Consider the following 13,463-nt stretch of genomic DNA (forward strand, 5'->3'; position numbering starts at 1 on the left):
CTTTTCTCAAGTTAGTGGCCAGAGAAAACAGTCTCTAGACTGGGAAGGGCCCTCCTTACAGGGGATAGTACCCAAAGGCCTGGAGAGGTGGTTTTCTTGAGTCAGGTCTAGGAGCTTGGTGGTGAATCTATCCCTGGTTGGACTCCTCAGACCCTAGGAGACATGTCCATGGGCTGGAGAATCTAGGCACCCCTTGGGGCAGCGCATAGTAAGAACCAGAGAAGATTGTCTATATGGTCCTGCCCAGGCCAGTTGGTGCAAATCTGCCTTTGAGAAGTTTGTTTTTTCCCTTTGAGTCTGGCGGAGGGGGCATCTCTTCAACTCCAAAGAGGAATTTCTGAATGTCTCAGGGTTCCATCAGCCCCATTTCTTATACCTTGAGAAACTGTCAGATCATTCAGGTGAACCCCACAGGTGTGACACCTGCCCTCCCTCCCCTTAGCAGCCTGCATTCTGCAGGAGAGGAGCAAGTATTTATTCTGAGTGAGCCAGGTTGGGGAAGGAGTTTTACCTCTAGGCAAAGTTCAGGGATAGGAGGAGGAAAATATTGCTGTGTCTAGGCTTCCTTTAAATTTACGGGCCTGGAGTGCTACCCTGGAGAGAGCCATTTTTTACTCCACAATTTTACTCCTAATCTGATGGTTCCAAGAACTCCTGGGATAGCGAATTGTCCTGATGCCTTAGGAAACAGCGGAGATTAGATCTCAGAGGTCAGCTGGTGTGTAATTGGGATCTTGGAGCTGGGCCGACAACACAGTCAGATTTACACAAGGCTCCTTGCCTCTGGGGACTCTTTCTTTTTGCTGTCATATCATCTCTGCAGCAAATCTGCTTGTCTTAGCTCTTGATAGAAAAGTAACTCACCTTGTCCATTTTTTCACAGACAGTGTATAAACAAAAAAGGAAATGGTAGGCTGTTAATTGAGTAGCAGGACTCAGTCTTGGCCAAACTTGGTGCCATGGAGAGAGACATGGACCAATGGCAAAATATCAGGACTTGAGCCCAGCTCTGCCTTGGGTCAGTCATGACCTCTGAACAGTGGAGATAATGAAACTGGTGACCTCATGAGGTCATGATTATGAAAGATGGTAAACGTCCAAACATCCTTAAGCTGTAAAAGGACTCACATGAAGTGGAGACCCCAGACTGGGACACCAAGTAAATAAGTATGTTTGTGGAACCAAGATATGATGTGAGACGTGGGGTTCAAGCAGGTCTGCTTCCTGACCTCCAGGTAGGATGCACCTTGTTGACACATAGTCCTGGGGGGCCACGAGCAGAGGGAAAATTCTGGCTGCTAGCATGGTAGGGCTCTAGAGGGAGTGTTCAAGGGGTTTATGGAGGTGGGGTTCAAGGGCAGCTGAAATCTTGTGGCCTACAGGTGAGCTGAGGGCTAGTGCAATTAGGAAATTACTGATGACCTCACTGGTACTCCCTAGTGGATAAAGCCTGGAATGTTAGGTTATTAACCTAAGTGATTAATACTATGATGAAAATTGCTTTAGGCATCTCTCTGACTCTCTTTGCTGGCCCCTCTTGTCTTTATTGCCTCTTTGACTGAATTCAGAGTCCTTGAACTGCCCTCAAGATCCATCCATTTCTCTTCACCCATCCCCAGGAAAATCTCTGCACTGGTCTGTTGTCCCCCTGGAGAACTTTGAAGACAGAGGTCTTGGTGCATGTATGGATGAGCTCCTCCAAACTGTGCATGCACATGGATGGAAGAGAGAAGGTGCCAAAGGGCTGAGTCCTGGAAGTTCCAACATTTAGTAGTCAAGTAGATGAAGAGGAACCTTCCTGCTTTTGCCAAAGTATTTCTTAAGACTAAATTCTGAGTGGTAACATTTCTGCCTAAAGTGTAGGAATGATATAGTTGTAAATGAATTTATGAGTCAATTTCTGGGCAGCTTCACCAGCACTGGATATTAGCATTCAACTTTTTTTTTTTGGTTCTTTTAGAATATGTAAACTGTCATCTTTAGACTGCTTTCATTTACATTTCTTTGATTTCTAGAGAGAATTAACATTTTCCCCCTCTGTTTCTCTACTAATTGTATTTCCCTTATGGGAATGGTCCTGTCTTTTACCTATTTGTCTTTTGCAAATTGACATTGATTTTACAATTTGAATTAGCTAATTGTGATAGATCTTAATTCTTTGTAATGTTTGATAGAAATATTTTCCCTCTTCAAAAATCTTTAGTAATGCTAATTTTTATAGTGCAATCATTAAAATTGTTTCAAAGCTGAGAAAGTTAAAATTCCCCCAGAGAGGTGATAAACACGTTTTTTTCAAAACTTTTTGCAAATTCTTCCATAGTTAGATTTTATATTGGAATCTTTAGCCTACCAAAGCTTATTTTGGTGAATGTTTTATTTTAAATAACTTTTTCTATTGTAAAATCATTAAATATTTGTTATTGAAAAGAAAACGAAGAGCAAAAAGAAAAACATAATGAAATTTCACCATCCAGAGATAACCACTGTTGACATTGTGATTTGGATACCTCCAAATTTATCTGTTTTTAAAAATACAATTGCAAACAAACATACTGTACAAATGCTTTTATAACCTGTTGTAACATATTAATGACATATTTCAGCAGCATTAGATATTCTTTTAAAATATTATTTGGAGGCGCCTGGGTGGCTCAGTGGGTTAAGCATCAACTCTTGGTTTTGGCTCAGGTCATGATTTCATGATTAATGGGGTCAAGCCCCACATCGGGCTCTGTGCTGACAGTGTGGAGCCTGCTTGCAGTTCTCTCTCTCCCTCTGTCTCTGTCCCTTCCTTGCTTGTGCTATCTCAGTCTCTTTCAAAATAAATAAGTAAACATTGAAAAATAATAAAATAAAATATTATTTGAAACAGTTACATGTGTATCATCATGACCTCAATTTTCTATTTTTTTTTTTTTTTAAGACATTACTATGATGAACAATGCTGCAATAAAGATACCTAAGCATAAATCTTGGCCCACATTTCTGATCACTTCCTATGCTCTTAAGTTTCTTAAAGTAGAATTTCTGAGGCAAAGGTTATAAATGTGTGTGTGTGTGTGTGTGTATTTAAGTTTTTAATTTTTTGCTTTTTTCACATATACTGCCAAATTTAAGTTTCCATCAGCAGAGTGAATGGATGTGGTCTCCCCTCCTACCCACCTTTCCCCCTTGTTAACATTAGCTATTCACATTTTTGCAATTTCATGTTCCATTGATAAGCCAAAATGGTATGTGTATATTTAAATTTTGTTAATTAGTGAGTTAAAGTTGGATTTCCCACCACTCCCATTTTTATTGGATATTTTCTTTGTGAATTACCTATTAATGATGTTTATATATTTTATATTCTAGCTTATATACTTTTGTATTTTTTGTGTGTTTTTAAAACTGGGCAGCTCATTTAACAATGATTTCAAACACAGTATAATGAATATTTGTGAATTCCACCCTGCTACCCAGATCCATCAAAACCAAACATATATGCTTCTTATTTTTGTTATGAAATTGAATACCTGTGTACCTCCTCCCAAACCCAATCTCATTTTCCCCTGCTCAGAGGCAACCACATCTGAAGTCTGGTGCTGATGGTTCTCCTTTATGTATATGTTTGCAACATATGTATGTAGCTGTTCAAATATATAGCATTATTTTGTGTGTTTACAAATTTTTACACTCTACTTATTTATCTGCACTTGGCTTTTAATCCAGCATTATATTTTTGAGATTGACCTCTATTGATAAAACTGCTATAAGTGGTCTCATTGTATATCACAATTTGTTGGTTCTGTTGATGGATATTCGTCTGGTTTACTTTTTTGTTTGTGTGTTTTTTGCTGTTACAAACAATGCTGCAATGGACTTGCATTGTCCACAAGTGCAACGTTTCTACAGTTTACTCCTAGAAGTGAAATCTCTGGGTTTGTAAGATATGGCTCTCTTCATTGTTGTTAGATGTTGACCATTTATTCCCAAAAATGGTTATGCCAATAAGCACATAATCATCAAAATGTGAATGTTTATCTAATTTTTCCTTGTCATCATCAGCACTTGATAGTTCCAGACTCTTTAATTTTCACCAGTTTGGTGGATGTAAGATGGTATCTCATTTTTCATCTTTCTTTTAAAGAAAAATTTTTTAAATGATTATTTTTGACAGAAAGAGAGAGAGACAGAGCACGAGAGGGGGAAGGGCAGAGAGAGAGGGAGACACAGAATATGAAGCAAGCAAGCTCCAGGCCTTGAGCTGTCAGCACAGAGCCCAATGCAGGTCTCAGACCCACAAACCATGGGATCATGACCTGAGCCAAAGTCAAGAGTCAGATGCTTAACTGACCGAGCCACCCAGACACCCTTCATTTTTCATCTTTCTGATTACCGGTAAAACAAGCTTGAGAATCTTTTTACTTGTATCATTTGTCTTTTAGATTTCTTGTGCTATAGATTGCTTTTTCAGACCTTTTGCCCATCTTTCTATTAGTTCATTAGTGTTTTTCTTACTGATGTTAATTCTTTGTGGTTATATGTGTTGCAAACATCTCCTCCCAATCTGCATTATGTCTTTTCATATTGCCTGGGGTGTTATTTTGTTGAACAGTTTTAAATTTTCATGTAGTCAGATCCATCAGTCTTCTCCTTCAGGAATATTCTGTAGAGGAGGCAAATTTATCTTTACTCTCTGAGGGTTTTTTGGTTGGGCCTGAGGATTAAACCCACTGAAGACAGACTAACAGAAGAATAGTATACAGATTTGTATGATTTTACAGGACACAGAAACCCTCAAAAGGAAATGAAGACCCAAAGACATGGCAAAACCCACGTGCTTTTCTATGGGGTTAAACAAAAGCAGGCAATGTGGACGAGTAACTGAATTATGTAGGGAAGCTAACAGAAGATAAGAAGCCTTTTAACAAGGTTTGTTGGTACAGATTTCTTTTAGCTTTTATTCTCTACTGAAGAACTGTTCTTGCCCCCTGGTACTGGGAGGGCATCTTTCACATGGGAATCCTTATCTCCTGGTTTAGGAAAAAGGGGAGATTAGAATGCCCTTTATGAATCAGCCATTTTTCGAGTGTCTTTAGCTCAAAATAATCCTTATGCCAAAGTGGAATATTTGAGGACCCTCCCATCCGTAGCATCTCCATTTCTTCATTTTTTTCCTTTTAAGTTTCAGCAACAACAAAAAAGCAATCCCTTTACCAAAGGTATCTGTGATTTGTTGTGATCTCTTGGCATTCCTAGAATTTACCTTTATTGATTATCACACTCTTCTTGTCACAGCTGCACTCTCTAAGCTCAGTGAAAAGTGATTTTTCTGCCAATGCTTGTTGAGTCTGATGTGGATGAGGTGATTCATAAGTTAGCAAATGTATGCTTTGCACAAGGCATTCTTGCCTCAGTGGACTTTGCTAATTGACTGCATTAAGTTCTTCATTCATATACCCGTATATTTATTTGTTCACTTAGCCAACAACTATTTTTGGAAAATCTACTGTATGCCTGAACTTGGTTGTAGTCTGTTCAGACCAGTTTTACTAAGATTGGCACTTGTGTACGTTTGCCATCCTAAGACTGCATTTGTGTGTGTGTGCACACGTGTGGTATTTTTCACGGATTTGTGGGTGAGGATGATACTTATCTCTTAGGATGCATTGAGTACTGGGCTTTGTTTCTCCATGATTTGGAACTGATTACATAATGTGGCAAAATCTGTTTCTTGAATACACAGAAATACTGTTCACTGAAGTTGTTTAGGTTACATTTCTAATGAGTTTCTTGAGTTCTTCCTCCTTCACCATTATTTTCAGGTTTTCTACATCTTCTTTTGCTGATTTTATATTTTGTATTGTCCATTTGGCTGCACATTTTGAATTATCATAAACTGTGCATTGCAATCATTTATAGTTTAAAATCCCTTATATCAATTGCTTATATTTAATTTTGTTGATTCATACCTTTCTTTTATTTATTATATTTCCAAGCATTTTGATTTATCTTATAATCTTTTCAAGAGAGTGAACAGTTAAATTTATTTATTATTTCCACTGATTTTTTTTAGCTTATTTATTTTTGTTCTACATCTTTATTAATTTCTTCCTATTTTTCCTTATGTTGACTCTCTTCTTTTTATAAGATTTGAAATCACATGCTTTGTCGACTTATTTCATATTTCTAAAATGCATCTCTGTCTTTCCCTCTGGGCCCTGATTGTTTGTACTCTCCTGACTTTTGACAGGTGGTATTTTCGATTTTATAATATTCCTGAAGTTAATATCATGCTCTTAATTTCCTACTTCACCCTGTTGCTGAGGAGAATTTTTGCTGCTGTTGTTAGAAGTTGTTATTAATTTGTTTTTTGTTGTTGTAAATTTTTATTTTTATATTATTTTAAATTTACAGAAATGTTAAAAGACTAGTATGAAGAATCCCGGTTCATCTTTTACCCAGATTCACCATTTGTTTATATTTTGTTTGTTTATATTTTCCCAGATTGCTTTATTACTCATTTTCTTTCTCTATATGAATTTTCCCCCAGAACCACTTGAGAATAAGTTGAAGATGTACATACATACAGACTGAAATATTTCAGTATATATTTCCCAAGACAGACATTTTCTCTTATAAAAATTAGGAAATTTAACAGTTAAGAAAATTGTGAAGTTTCATATTGATAACAATATAGTTATCTGATTCTATAGCCCATATTCAAATTATTAGTTATCCCAATATTGTTTTTATGTATGTGATACTATATATACTATATAAGTAATACTATATACAATCCTATATATTATATACTATATATAACACTCTATATGCTATAGAGGTATAGAGTATTATACATAGCATATATTTATATGCATAAATATATATGTGTATATTTATATATAATTTATTTATCTAAATATAAATGTGTATACTATATATATACTATAGTATAATACATAGTACTTTAGTATAGATAATACTATATACTTTAGTACTATATGTAATGGTATAGTATGTATATATATAGAATACATATTTATAGGGGCGCCTGGGTGGCGCAGTCGGTTAAGCGGCCGACTTCAGCCAGGTCACGATCTCGCGTCTGTGAGTTCGAGCCCCGCGTCGGGCTCTGTGCTGACAGCTCGGAGCCTGGAGCCTGTTTCCAATTCTGTGTCTCCCTCTCTCTCTGCCCCTCCCCCGTTCATGCTCTGTGTCTCTCTGTCCCAAAAATAAATAAAAAACATTGAAAAAAAAAAATTAAAAAAAAAAAAAAAGAATACATATTTATATTTAGATAAATACATTTATGTAATTTAAATTTAAATTTATAATTTATATTTAAATTTAAAATTAATTTAAATTGGTGTGTATTTTATTATATATTGTAAATACACTGTGTACATATGTGTGTGTATCTATCTACACAGAGAGAAAGAGAGCATTTCAGAATTTACAGTAATTATGATGACTAACAACAACTGAAATGGCCACATGTTTACAGAAACCCCCACCTATAGGGCACCCAATATATTAATATTTATTTTCTTATTATACTATGTTTTAAAGAAGTATATATTTATTTTCATATTTATTATTTTTTTATTGTGCACTAACTATATATTTACAGTAAAAAAATAAAGCAAAGTAACAAAAATCAGAAATCGCAGGTCATAGAGATGAGCACTATTGGTAATTAGATGTATGTTTTCTAGACTTTGGCTTTTAATGAGCAAAAATTTTGAGCTTTTTTTCTAGTTAAATAAAATATGAGTACATTAAAAATATGGCATCATACTTGTATGACATATGGTTTTACCTTCCTTTAAGCCTTAGTATTATATTATTGTATGTACTTTATAGATAAAATTCACAGCATCTTTGCAAAGTAGAGCCACATTTTTAGGTTCAGAGAGGTTCAATAAATTGCCTAAGTCACACAACAGTAAGGTATGGAGTTAAGGTCTAAACCCTTGGATGCTCTACTTCCGAGGCTATAGATTAGATCATTATTTTGTCCAAGTCTCCTTTCTTTTTTTTTTTTTTTTTTTTTTTACTTATTAGCATTTAGCTTTATTACATTGTGGTGAGAAAGTATGTAACTTTCCTCTGGATTCATATTTGGGATCTTATTTAAGAGTTAGCATATATATACCAATGCCCTATACCTTGAGAAAAATGTAGAGTTTATGTTGTTACTAAGTTCAATATATGTCTATTGGTTCCAACATACCAAGTGTATAGCATTCTTAGCCTCTATATTTATACAGATAGTCTTCAAATTTTTATATATTTATATATAGTCTTCAAATTTATATCTATTTTTGTCACAGCTCCAATGACTTCTAAATTTTTGTCTATTGAAATTTTTCTATTTAATTTTTGAGACTGTCTAATTTTTGTCTTAGCCTGATCATGAATTCATACCTCCCATGACAGTAGTTTGCTTTTGATTTATTCCATTTGTTTTTGCATTTCTAACTTTGGTAAGCCATGTCTTCACTGTTGTTTTTATATTTTTCCTTATAATCTGGAGCCTCTTTGCACCCTCCCTCCACCTTTTTTGGTTTCAAAATCTCTTTTATATGATACCACCTTGACCAGCTGTTTCCCTTTTGTTGCATGAGGTTCCTCAATAAAACTTTTTTATTTTTTGGTTTTCTGCATTGGTTCATTACAGAAACCTGTCATTAAGCAACAAACATATTGTTGGGTCTTATATTTTCATCCAGTATGGGAATTTGTCTTTTGAGACATTAACGGCCTATGTATATGGCCTCCTTGGGGATGCAGTTAGTATGGTGATACGAGATGGGCTCTTGGTTACAAGCTGAGGACTTTCTGCAAGTTACTTAAAAACTCTGTGAGGAAGCTACCAGTTTTCTTTCCTTATCTGTAGAATCGTGTTAATTAAGAGTATAAACCTTATCAAGTTGTTGCAAAGATTAAATGAGATCAGAATAAAAACATATTAAACTAGTATTTGTAAAATGTAACTGTCGTTATTTGCTATTATAGATACCATGCCCGGAAATTTCATTCAAAGCAAGTTCCTTGGCAATAGTGTATAAAACAAATTTCTAAAACAACAATCTGTGCTCAACATGAGGGAAATCAGTTTCATACTTTTCTCTAGCTCTGTCTCAAATTTCTCTCTGAGATAACAGGAATAACTTACAGTAAAATTGCTGAGAAGCAGTGGTCAGGTTTCAGTTCAACTTGTCCGTCTCTACTTCTGGCTGCGCTGTGGAGTTTCACAGCTTGACTTACATTTAGCCCTGTCAGGAATCACTGTCTTGCTTTCCATTTAATTCATTAAGTATTTAGGTTGTACAAAGACGTCGTTTGCTTCCATGATAGGGATTGGAGCTGCAGACGTAGTTGGCCTCTGCTCTTCTCATCAAGCATGGAAAAACTGAAACTAAGAAAAGCAAACCAAGCCATGATGGTTTTCTACTTCCTGGATCATGGAACTTTTCATCCAATGAAAGACATCTGGTGGCAACCAGACAAGAGGACTGACTCTCAGCCTGGGGTTCTCCTTCCAGCCGTCCTTCAGCTCCTGTACAGCTGGAACCTCTGCATAGGTTAAAGCTGCTAGGAACTGAAAATGAATTCTCTCTTCTGCTCTGAAAGACGAAAGAGGAAAGCTAAAAAAAAGTCTGAGGTTTCCACTAATGTCTATTTTTAACTTAAGAGGATGGTCTCTGTGTTTTGGGACCCAGATAACCTTCAATCAGACAATGCATAATTACCAAACTGAGAAACAAATATCCTGTAATATTATAATCTGATAAGCTATAGAATGACGTGATTTATTTTTGTCGTATGAGCTTCAAATCTCCGATGGCTTCTGTTTGATCAGTAAAAGGGAAACAGACGTGAGTTCATTTCCCACCTAATGCATAGAGCTGTTTTCTTAAACTTCTTTTTTTTTTTTTTAATTTTTTTTTTCAACGTTTTTTATTTATTTTTGGGACAGAGAGAGACAGAGCATGAACGGGGGAGGGGCAGAGAAAGAGGGAGACACAGAATCGGAAACAGGCTCCAGGCTCCGAGCCATCAGCCCAGAGCCTGACGCGGGGCTCGAACTCACGGACCGCGAGATCGTAACCTGGCTGAAGTCGGACGCTTAACCGACTGCGCCACCCAGGCGCCCCAAACTTCTGTGATAATAATAATCATGTGTTTTTTTTTTAAGTTTTATTTATTTTTGAGAGAGAGAGAGAGAGAGGGGCAAAGTATGGGGGGGGAGGGGCAGAGAGAGAGAGAGAGAGAGAGAGAGAGACAGAATCCAAAGAAGGCTCCAGGCTCTGAGCTGTCAGCACAGAGCCCGATGCGGGGCTCGAGCTCATGAACCATGAGATCATGACCTGGGCTGAAGTCGGATGCTTAACCAACTGAGCCACCCAGGTGCCCCATAATAATAATCATCTTGTCTCTTTGTTAAATGTATGTTTCCAAGTCCTCCAGAGATTCTGATTCAGTGCCACTGGGATGTGGCCTAAGATTTGTGCTCTTGACACAAGAAAAGCTTGAAAAGAAAATATAGGCGTGAACTGAAGGAATAGTCTGCTTTTAGAATCAGACAGCTCTGGGCTGAAATCCTGGTTCTTTCACCTACTAGTTATGTGGTCTTGCACAAATTAGTTAACCTTACTTAACCTCTTCTGAAAAAGAGTGGAAATGAAAACATCTCCCTCAAAGTGTGTTGAGAGGATTAAGAGAACCAGAGCTGTGGATCACACCTCCTTTTGTGGGTGCTGCTCAGTCATTTCTACCTGAGTTTCTTTGAATGTTATCTGCGAACTTACTTAGCATGTAGGCAAAATGGTTTTCAATTCTTTGTTTGCTTCTGCTGTTGTGGGTGTTTTGTTTTGCTTTACTTATCTTTTCCATTTATTCAGCAGGTATTTGTAAAGCTTTTAATGTGTGCAAAAACTTGGATTTCTCGAACCCCCTAAGCACCTCCCTGATGGTGTGATGTGTCCACACGACCCACCCCAGGCTTTTAAAGGGACTGACCAAAATCTTGTGTAAGTGACTTGATGTAGCAGGTCCCTAGTTGTTTAGGGGGCTCCCTGAGATCAGAAGTGTCATGTCCTTATCCCTCCTTTGTGCCAGAAATTCCGGTGGGGCGCCTGGGTGGTTAGGTCAATTAAGCGGCCAGCTTCAGCTGGGGTCATGATCTCGTGGTTCATTGGTTCAAGCCCTGCGTTGGGCTCTGTGCTGACAGCTCAGAGCCTGGAGCCTGCTTCTGATCCTGTGTCCCCTCTCTCTGCTCCTCCCCCATTCACACTCTGTCTCGCTCCCAAAAATAAATAAAACATTTTAAAAAATTTAAAAAAAGAGATTCTAGTTTTCTTGAGTCCAATCATCCATATACCCGTGTGTGTGTGTGTGTGTGTATATTTTCTCTGCATTGAGGCAATTTTTTCTCCTTAGCTTTACTGAGATATTAGTGACATATAACATATGTAAGTTTAAGGCATGCAATGTGATGATTAGATACATGTATATATTGCAAAATGATTACCACCGTAAAGTTAGTTAACATCTTCATTCCTTTGCATATTATGATTTGTGTGTGTGTGTGTGTGTGTTAAGAACTACTCTGCTAATAACTTTCAAATATATAACAGAGTATTGTTAATTATAGTCACCAGCCTGTGCATTAGACCCCCAGATCTCATTTCTCTTATAGCTGGGAATTTGTACCCTTTGACCAGTATCTAGAAATACAGAACACTTTATGAATTTGTGTGTCATCCTTGAGCAGAGACCATGCCGATCTTCTCTGTATTGTTCTAATTTTAACATATGCACTGCCAAAGCAAACACCAAGTGTACATTTTCTTTTCTTCAACAGAAAACATTCATTTAAGTAATCCCATTTGAGGGGCACCTGGGTGCCTCTGACTTTGGCTCGGGTCATGGTCTCCTGGTTTGTGAGTTTGAGCTGCGCGTCAGACTTTGTGCTGACAGCTCGGAGCCTGGAGCCTGCTTCGGATTCTGTGTCTCCCTTTCTCTCTGCTCCTCCCCCGCTTGCGCTCTCTCTCCATTTCTCAAAAATGAATAAAAAATTAAATGATCCCATTTGATTTTACACAGAATATGGTCTAGATGTTTTGTACTATGCAACGTCCCCTTCCTGGCCAGAAAAGCCTTTGCACTTTTTCCTTCCATCCTAATAGCAAGAATTCATTGGATTTCTGAGGGATATACTTATACTTTCTTTATAGTTAGCCTTGCTTCAAATGAATTTAAGACACTTTTTAAGGATGCAACAATACAAGACTTCTTAAAAAGAAAATTCAGATATGGCAGATAAGGATGGGAAAAATAAGGTGAATTCATGAATGAGGTGTCATGTCAAATACACATTGTGCTGTTCATTTCATGTCCTGGTCATGGGCCAGATATTTGCTCTGAACTTTCAAGCAGTCATTGCAAACTCTACACAATTGAGAGATGACCGTGATGATTCTCAAGCCAATTATTAGGATGATCATCTATATGAGCCCTGAATATTGTTTTAACTTTTCCACTATCCCAAGACTTTAAGTCCAAATCAACATCAGGGTCATCAAGAATCTACAGAAGGGTCATGAAGTGCCTTGGAAAACTGTGCTCTCCAACATTCCAGCCAAATGAAAAATGGATCAAGGAATAAGGAGGCCTCTTGATGCAGAGGAGGTGATAGCTGGGTGGAAGAGCTGGGCCAAGGATCAGCCAATCCCTTGGTCCAGAAGTCATCACCATGGCAACAGTAGTCCCCGCAGCTCTGCTCCTACCAGCACTGATACCCTTAAGGGGCACCAGGAAAGAGAGGAGCCTGTCATACTTCTGGGTGAGGCTTTTGGTGAAGGAAATTTATGTATTTTTTATTCATAATCACTGGGAGAAAATAAACAGCCTCTTTGACATTAACCTTGCAAATCCAACTGTACGAAGTAAAGGCAGATGTCTGGCCGCACAGCCTGGCTGAGGCCAGGTGTGCGTCTCTTGTGTAGGAAACCTGTAGCCTGCCTCAGATTTGCCTTTTATTCTCTTTACTTTCTAGTAACTGTGCTGCTCAGGACTCTCAACAAGAAAAGCCCAGAGGAGGATAGTTGCTTTTGAAGCCAGCACTCTTGTCTGCCTCATTCATTTCAAACAGAGGTACTTCTCAAAGGGATGAAGGCCTGTGTACAAATAACAATGCCCACTGCATTCTCTTGCCATCAGCTGTGATGTGGTGGCTTTTGATTCTGCACAGAGGCTGCCTTGTTTCAGAAACTGATTGATGGTTCTCCTGAATGAAGGAGGCAACAAGAACAAACAAACGGGGCTCATGGTAAGGCAAGGTACTTCAAGAGAATGGGCTTGAAAGCACTTAAAATAAAAGGTAAACACAGCCTCCATGAAAGTAAAGAATTCTGAAAGGAATTGAGCTGTTCCTGTTGATAATTTGTAGTTCTTAAGGATCTTCACGTGTT

At 37.7% G+C, this 13,463-nt stretch overlaps 1 protein-coding gene and 1 non-coding gene across 2 annotated transcripts in view; both read right to left on the minus strand.

The window, feature by feature from the left end:
- The window catches only part of LIPC (lipase C, hepatic type), a 160,449-nt gene extending 151,270 nt beyond the window's left edge, over positions 1-9,179 (minus strand). The window contains exon 1 of the mRNA XM_058737586.1: positions 9,164-9,179. The gene's annotated coding sequence lies outside the window, so the exon portion shown is untranslated. The remainder of the gene's footprint in view (positions 1-9,163) is intronic.
- A 2,540-nt stretch (positions 9,180-11,719) lies between these two features.
- Positions 11,720-11,826, minus strand: LOC131518344 (U6 spliceosomal RNA). Its single transcript, XR_009265035.1, has one exon. It is a non-coding gene; the product is annotated as a U6 spliceosomal RNA (small nuclear RNA).
- Positions 11,827-13,463: the final 1,637 nt, after the last annotated feature.

The sequence above is a fragment of the Neofelis nebulosa genome, chromosome 7 (genome assembly GCF_028018385.1).
Source record: "Neofelis nebulosa isolate mNeoNeb1 chromosome 7, mNeoNeb1.pri, whole genome shotgun sequence".
In the NCBI taxonomy this organism is placed as follows: domain Eukaryota; kingdom Metazoa; phylum Chordata; class Mammalia; order Carnivora; family Felidae; genus Neofelis; species Neofelis nebulosa.